Consider the following 8,970-nt stretch of genomic DNA (forward strand, 5'->3'; position numbering starts at 1 on the left):
AATGATTTAGTCTGACTGTAAATTAAAGCAGTATAGAATGGCTTCTTCCATACAATAAAGACAAGCTTTGCACTAGTGTTTCTCAAAAGCCGAATATATCTCCAGCTCTACCTTCAGTTTAACAACTTAAACCCCAAAATACAAAACCTTTCCTATGGTAAGGTAAAAGGGAACAAGACACCCTCTACCCAGAGTCCCTGGAATAGAAAGAGCTCTAGAACTCAGTAAGCATGAGCACATTCAAGTTTGAGATTATGGATCTGCAGTCATTTTTTCTTCCCTTCTATCACTGGGGTGTCCATCTTGGGTGGCTTGAATGTTGCTGGATCCTCAGCCATTCATATGGCCTCGATCTGGATCAGCTCTATTGGAGAGGGCTTCTGGGCTTCTTTGTAGGCCTGGTGGCAAAACTTGAGTCAGACTTCTGGAGTGGTCTTGGCTCAAAGAAGCTCCATTTATCTGAGTTTCTCTCCTTATACCCACTTACAGAATCCATGGCACTGGGCTTGGGCCAGGTAAAGCTGTGGAAGAACAGTAGTGTAACAGCCTCTGGGTTTCCGCTTAGAGAAAGAGTGAGGGGTGCTGCTAGGGTGGGCTGGGTCGATGCAGGCTGCCTCTCTTTTTTTGTTGTCTCTCCACTGTGTAGCTTTAGTTTGTGGCATGCTTTTACCACTTGAATGTACTTGATCTCCCTCGGTGGGAAAGCCCTTGTGGGGTGTGCAGCCGGCACCTCTCAGCCCTGCATGTTGTTCAAAACAGTGAATGCTCTCCTGGGTCTGCTTTGTGATCAGAGAATTCATGATAACATGGGTAGTTCTAGCCTTTACCACTTGTCCACATTGTCAGTGCTATAGGGTCATGGCAGGTGGTGTGCATACTGGCGTCTCCTTAGTCTACTTTGGCAAGGTTCTGCTACTTGTGTCTGGAATCACTGGCTTCCAGGGGATGCTGCCCATAACTGAAGGAAGAGGTAACATGGTGTAGGGCCCTTGAGGGCATTGTCATGGCTGAATAACTGACAGTACATCCTGGTGGGGAGGGACATCTTGCCTAGAGGCCCACTAGGCTCAAGGGCAGGCCTTTGGAGTTCTCTCAAAGCCATTGAAAGACTGGGATCCAGGTGCTTTAACTGCAGAATTCTGGAGCTGAGTCCCTATGACCACAGTGAAATAATGTGACAATCATGCTGACAAATATTCATGAGGGACATTGTCCAGCCACCCAGATTAGTAAAGCTTCCCTGGAAGAGTTTATCCAGAGGTTCTGTTTCTCTGCCACTATGGGGCTGCCTATGGCCTGAGTTCCAGAGCTAGAAGGCTTCAAAGACCCATGTCTGTTGGATGTGGTGCAGTTGGAACCAAGCCATGGTGTGCTGGCCACAAAACGTGTTCAGGCCTCGGGCACTGATCGACAAGTGCTGGCTGCCACGAGGCTCAGACTCCGCCATTAACTTTGCTCTTGAAGAGCTAAGTGACATTGGGTAAAACACAGTATCTCAGTTTCCTTGTCTTAGAAAATGAGAATAAAATACCTGCTCTCTCTACTTCACAGGGTTCTTATTACATCAAACAGTCCTTGTTCTCATTGGTTTTATGAGACAGTGTAAGTGTAAGTGTGTGAAGTAAAAGAATGTGTGTGAAAATATTTTTTTAAGTTTTAAGGGGCACACAAATGTAAAAATAACTGCTTATGATTTTAATAGTAAATCCAGGCTAAAATGTCATCATTTTTATGTTCAATTAAAGTCAACCAACATTTCTGAGGCCCTGCTTTTGGACCTGACCCTTTGGGAAGGAGTGTTAAGTTGTACGCACACACCTTAGGTACGGAAAGGCAATTTTCCTTTGGCAAGCTCCCTGCCCCCCAAAGCAAAGATGTGTGGTAAAGAATTAGAAACCATTGTCCTGGGATACTGTGGCTTTTCCTCCTAAGAACCACACTTTGATTCTTGCTAATCCACCTCTCATTAGAAATGTGTATAGGAAAAAAGAGGTGGGTCCCTTAGCTCAGGGCTAGAGGTAATCGGCAGAACACAGGAGAGTCAGTGATGGACGGCAGGGGTAGAAAAGAAAAAGAGGGACCTGGGAATTGGAGAGAAGAAAAGACAATGTACAAAGAAAATTAATCCTCCCAATTGTGGCGTGTAGAGAGAAGGAACCAAGCTATAAAAATGGAAAGTGAGGACCTCAGATTCAGTGTCGATGCCAGGTGGACATGGCTTGAAAAAAAATGAGGCTATTATCACTGAAGTCCATTTGATAGAGCTTATGTGTAAGAGTTAAGCAATGATCACTCTTGTCCAAAATCATAAAATAAGGTGCCAGGGTGATTTGTCACTCTGCTCTTCTAATAAACCCCAACTTTAGGAAGCATCTATAAACTTGGGCCTCACCCTAAAAACTCTTACTATGTCATTGTAGATTAGTCCAGTCTCTGGCACATAGTAGGCATTCAATAAGTGTTTGATGAATAAACCAAAAGATTGCAGACCTACTTAGGTTAATTTATGTTTTCATGGGGTTGGAGGGTTCAAAGCTAGAAAAGAGCACATTTCCCTCCTCATTCTTTTATTTCCTTGAATGTGAGACCCTCAATTAAGACTCCTCCAGTCTCCGTACAGGTCTTTCTCCACTTACAGTGGGATTACATCCCAAGAAACTCATCGTAAGTTGAAAATACCGTTAAGTCCCCAAAAATTCACTTAATACACCTAACCTACCGAACATCAGAGCTTAGCCTAGCCTACCTTAAACCTGCTCAGAACACTTATATTAGCCTACCGTTGGGCAAAATCATCTCTCACAAAGCCTATTAATAAAGTGTTGAATGTCTCATGTAATTTACTGGATACTGTACTGAAAGTGAAAACCAGAATTGTTGTATGGGTACAGAATGGTTGTGTTTGGGTTGTTCATCCTCGTGATGGCGTGGCTGACTGGGAGCTGTGGCACTGCCACTGCCCAGCATCACAAGAGTATTGTACTGCATATCGCTACCCCAGGGAAAAGATTAAACTTGAAAGTTCCAAGTATAGTTTCTACTGAATGCATGTTGCTTTCCCACCATCATAAAGTCGAACCATTGTAAGTTGTCAGGGACCGTCTGTAGATAATTTAATAATAGCTGGTACTTATTTAATGGTTGTGTTGGGCACATGTGTGCTTGAGACGTTCACATGATCTCAGCCAATCCTTGCAGCATAAGTGAGCACATAATTATGGTACTTTAAACATGGAGAAAGTAAAATTCAGGGAGGCTGCCTTTAGACAGGGTAAGTAACTTGGCAAAAGTCACACAGCTAGTAAGTTGCATATGGGTTTCTGTAATTATTTTAGTAGAAAGGGCACTAGGAATTGGATCTTTATAACCACATTTGTTTAAGTGGTTAGAGCCAGAAGAAAGTGTGTACAATGAAGGTAAGGTATCATTAATACCTGAGCACTGTTGGCAGTGACCTTAAGAACAGATGGAATGGCTAGGGCAGAGGCTTTCAAATGCTTCTGATGGCAACCAAAGTAAGAAATGCATTTTAAATTCTAACACATACACACACACGTGCGTGTGCACACACACACAGTCACACATACCTATATACATAACTGAAGTAAAACTTTAAGCAGTGCTTACCATCACTATGTGCGATGCATACTAATTTTTTCTGTTCACTTTTCTTCTCTTTCCTTCCCTTCTCTTACATTCTATTCTACTCCAGTGTTTTACATGCTGGTTGGGACACACTTACTTGACTTCACTATACACTAATAGATTATGATCTGCAGTTTGAAAACCCCTGAGCTAGAAAACAATAGAGGTGGTAGAAGGAGCATGGACCTTTGATTCAGACAGTTGTGGGGATTGAATCCTGGGCTGCTATTATATTAACTGTGCGGGCTAAAGCAAGCAACATCTTCTTTTGAGCTTTTGTTTCTCATCCGTAAAAGGGGGATAATGATACCTACTTCAAAGGGTTATAGAGAAGAATGAGCAATGAATATAGGCGTCCACCCTAGCACGTAGCTTGTCTCCCAGAAGGACGGTGACAGCCATGTACTGATGCATTTAAGAATGTAGAGTGCTCGTCCTGGCACCAGCTAGCTGTGTGAGTTTATGTAAGTAATTTCTTTAAGCTTCTCTCTAAGTCATGTAATTCCTCTAAGCTTCAGTTTACTCATCTGTAAAAAATGGGAGAAATAGTAGTACCTACCCCATAGGATTGTTTAAGAATTAAATGTGATAACACATGGAAAACCCTTAGCACAGCACCTGGTGCTTAGTATGTGCTCAATAAACTATTATTGGCTATATTAGCTGTTGAACAAATATATCTGTTATTACTGTCCAACCACTTAAGGCTAGCCTGAACTCCCCAGGCTAGGTTACAATATCTATTCTGATGATACAAACTCAGGATTGTGTGTGTGCATGTGCACATGTGTATGTGTATGTGTGAAATTGGAATTGCTGTTAACTTTGTTCACCAGTATTTTCTAGAGGCCAAAACAAACTTGGCTGCAGCAGTGGAAATCATTTTAGTAAAGAAAGGTTAGTTCCAAATTGGATTCCCTCTCCTTGTTCTTCTTAAGTATTTCTACAAAATCCAATCTTTGGCTTGACATTAAAGGCTTATTTTCAGTGAGCAGACTGCACACACCAAAAAAAAAAAAAGAATTAAAGAAAAAGAGAGAAAAGAACATGACTGTACACACTAAGTAGTGGGAAGTGAGTTGAATTCTTCTGAGGTCAGTTAAGGAACTCTGTGGCATGGCCCCTGCCCAAAGCCTTACTCCTTCCCACCTGTGAGGCAGCCTCATGGGATTCATGCTCTGTGTAATCCCCTCCTCCTGTTGGGCTGGACCTAGTGACTCACTTCTAACTAAGAGGAAAAGGTGGAAAACAGTGTACGACTCAGAGATTAGGTCATAGGAAGCAGTGTGGTATTGCCTCCCTCTCTTCTGGATTCCTTGCTCTGGGAGAAGCCAGCTGCCATGTTGTGCCCCATGGAAAGGTGCATGTGATGAAGAGGTGAAGCCTCCCACCAATACTCATGTGAGTGAGGTTGGAAGCTGATCCTGCAGCCCCTTCAAAGACTACAGCCCCAGCCAATAGTTTGTGACTTCACCAGAGACCCTGAGCCAGAACGATTCACACAGGTGCTCCCAGATTCAGGGCTCTCAGAACCTGTGAAATAATAACTGTTTTTTCAAGTTGCTAAGCTTTGGAGATGATTTGTTGTATAGTAATAGTGACTGCACTACTCTTGAATCCCACTTCACAGCATCTCTGTGTTCCATCAGGCAGTTCATTATTCATTCAACAATTCCCTCATTCATTCCATGAACTTTTATGAATTGTTCACCATGTGTCAGGCAGTGTAACGACCTTCAGATCCTAACTTGAAGGAGATTACAGTCCAGTGGTGGAAATAAGCAGACTAAAAATTAAAAGGTGAGCTGCATGCTAAATGCCACCATGTGGTTTTGTTTTGAGGGCTTTGGGAACTCAGAGGAGGAAATGAGAACTTCCAGCCTGGCCAGATGAGAGAGGGATGAAAGGGAGGGGATGGCACTTAAGCCTTCATACTAAGGTGTGATGGCTTTGTAATGAGTCACCTTGTCTAGGCTGACTACATTTCCCAGAATTCCTTTTCTTCTACATTTCTGTTTAGAGTGGGCCACAAAGGAGATTCTTGCCGCAGGCAGAAGGGAAGCAGCAGCCAATTTGTGGTGCACACATGTTGATGCTAATCTGCTAACTCACCTTGTTAGTGTGAAGCAGCAGCCAGGCCTGCAATTTCTCTACCTTCCCTTGCGCCTTCCTTCAGCTTTTCTGACTTCTGGGTTCAGAGTGTATGTTTAGCTCTGTGATAAAGAGCTTTTGCTTCTGAAGGACACTTTCATCACCAAAGTGAAAAGCAAGACCAGACAAGGCTTCAGCCCTTCTTTGTTTCTGGGATGCCAGCCTTCCTGACTGCCTGGAGCACCAGCCTCAGATATGGAGACAAGAGCCTTACAGATACTGCTCTACCACCTCCCACAATTGTGTAGTCCAGTTCCCTGTGACAGACATGAGAGAAAATATGAACAGGTGAAATGAAAAAAAGCATTCGAAGCAGAGGGAATAGCATGAACAAAAACATGGAAGGGAACAGTAGGAGTAATACTTAACCACTGGCATGCCATTGCTACTGACCAATCAGAACAAACTCTGGCTCCAGCACTGACCAATCAGAATGAAGCAGGGTCCTCAAGGGCCCTGATTGTGTCCCCTTCAATTACTGGATTATGGAGACTATCTGAGAAGTCTGGGTGGCTCTTGTGGTTAAGGCATTTGGAGGATCTATCAGAGATGTGGCTATTTACCAATTGGAACAGAAATGTTTTAATATTTTAACAACTGGTACTATTATACTAGTGCATTCTAGCTGTATGGCAGCTCTGAAAAAACATGTGAGGCATATGTGATGAGGAATGAGTTTTTAATGTGACTGGAACATTGGCTGGCTTGGTGTGTGGCTGTAGTTTTAAACCCCAGTTACTCAAGTCAATGGAATTGACGAAACTGATTTAACCTGCTGTATCTTATGTGGCCATAGTCATAGTAGCTATTAAAACTGTTCTGTGGATAAATTGAATTTAATCCAATTACAGAAGACCAGGACCCTATCCCTTCACTGAGTGAGGGTTCAGAGAACAGGAATTTTAAGCTCTCTTCTGCCGTTGACACACTGTACGCCGGACAAGTCACTTAACACAACCTATCCTGGAGCCAGAAAGCAGTGACTTCACTTGGCCTTTCTTCTCTGTAATTTTCTGGGGATCTGAAAGGCTTTTCCATTCTTGAAAACTATAGCCATTATGCCCTTCAACTTTGGAGTAAAGATGAATTTAACCCAAGAAGCTTGCTCTGTATTTCACTGCCTCATCACCAGAATTTTAGTCTGGCAATTACTTCGTATGAGTTGATCCATTATTGTCCTGCTCTCTCTAGAGAGCATCACAACTGTGTAGTTTATCCCTCCTTTTGATTGATCTCTCAGCAAATCACTTGCCAGGTATTCCTTTTATACCCTGTAATGTCCCCTGGTACTTAGAATTCTCTGTACAGCAGGTGCCTAATATCAATACTTATTTCATATATCACTTCGGTAAATTTTCCATCTCCAAATGGAAGTCAAACAGGACATTCTAAACTAAAATATTTAAGGGTTTTGGATTGTGTATAGCTCTGTATTGTCTCTGCTAGCATGAATAATTAAGGATAGATTTGGACCCCTGTGTGTGCATGCCCATAATAATATATGTGAGCATATAATAATGGTGTATAAATTAAATCTTTTTGCTTCCAATGAAAAGGCAGCCTTGTTCAATGATGAGTAAGTATGAATACAAAGAGCACTTCAGCATACTTAGAGCCACTGATGTCTCTTAGATAAGATCAAACTACCAGAAATTAGTATTTGTCATTAAAAGAAATTCAAATCATAAACAGAAAAAATAATACAGTCAACCCTGAGATACTTTCAATATTCTTCTAGGGCAGTTGGGCTTAATTTGCACACAGCTAAGCCCATCCTTACTAATAAACATGTCACCATTGAACTCATTGTCCTTTTGGGAAATGAGAAATACAAGTTGAATGTTTATAGGGAAAAATAAACACAGGAAAATATTGGTCTATGCTTAAAAACAAACTTTGAAATCCAAACAAAAAAGTGGATATGCCGACTAACAAAATGGTAGTGTCTGAATGCAATTGCTGAGAATTTGGGATTTTGAATACAAATTCTTTCCTCTCAAGCAATTGAATTAGTAGAAGAAATTAAAAATGAACAGAAATGACTACAAACAAAAGTCTTATGGCTTTTACAATTACTACAAAGCAAATTTTCCTTCTTAACCGTGGAAAATTGTTCAGAAAATGATGAGGTAGGTTTTTGAGCTTTTCTACTTGTCTTGTTTTCATGTTTAGCAAATATACATTTAATTATATTTGAATATACTTACTGCAACTATAGGTGAAAAAAATGAACACGTTCATTTAGCATGACCTTATGAAGTGTACAAAGCAAAGGAGAATGAGAATTTTTTTTGTCTCCATTCTGTTTCCCGGGAATAAATCATAAGTTGTTCACTGTTATTGAACCGTTTTTCAATAGTTCACCTCCCAGCATTAGCATGAATAAATTTCTCCTCTCAGTATAGAAAGCAATTCACCGTTTCCTTTCTCTCTCTTAACCACATCCAATCCTTCAAGTTCACTTGTTCTCTTACACATAGGTGTATATAGTTCTTAATTCTTAGCAGACTTCTCATTCCCCAGTAGAAAGAAAGTCTCATCTATGCCAGTGCTCTTTAGTCAGAATTGGTCTTCTGAGTCCATATTTTGCTTCCTGTCAGTTCCTTTCATGAAGAGCATCACAGAAGCTTTATTCATTAGCATTCTGAGTGGTTTCTCTACTGTGGGGGTAGCTCTAATGTGATTTATATTTAGTTCTTCCCATGCTTCTAGTTCCTTACATCAAGCCCTCCTATTAGCGGTGAGATGAGTGAGCAAATTGGAAAAGGTTTTGAACCCTTGGTGAATTTCATCCTAAAATATACCAGAATGCTATAATCTGTATGCAATCTTCATTAAGAACTCCCACCACCTGCTTGCTGAAGCCACAGCACAGCTCCACTCATAATCACCATGCAGGGGGCAGCATTAGTTAACGTCATTAGACAAATGTTGATCTTCTTTTGCATGTTCATTAGCACCAGGTGGGAAGAAACTGCTAGATACAGGCAGGGAACTTTTGGGGATGATTCAGGATTATGCATCATTTAATTATCTAACTTTATGAGCATCCTTAAAAAACCAAAGAGGCTAACAAAGAATTAATTTTCTGTTTTTGTTGTTGTTTTCAGACACCTCAGGGTCAGTGTCAGTTTCCAGCCTCACTAAAGAAAGTAGAGGATGATCTTTACTAGT

At 41.3% G+C, this 8,970-nt stretch overlaps 1 pseudogene; it reads right to left on the bottom strand.

Annotated features, from left to right (window-relative positions):
- Window positions 1-221: 221 nt before the first annotated feature.
- LOC132427677 (putative monooxygenase p33MONOX pseudogene) lies at window positions 222-1,102 on the bottom strand (annotated as a pseudogene).
- Window positions 1,103-8,970: the final 7,868 nt, after the last annotated feature.

Source organism: Delphinus delphis, chromosome 6 (assembly GCF_949987515.2).
Source record: "Delphinus delphis chromosome 6, mDelDel1.2, whole genome shotgun sequence".
Lineage (NCBI taxonomy): Eukaryota > Metazoa > Chordata > Mammalia > Artiodactyla > Delphinidae > Delphinus > Delphinus delphis.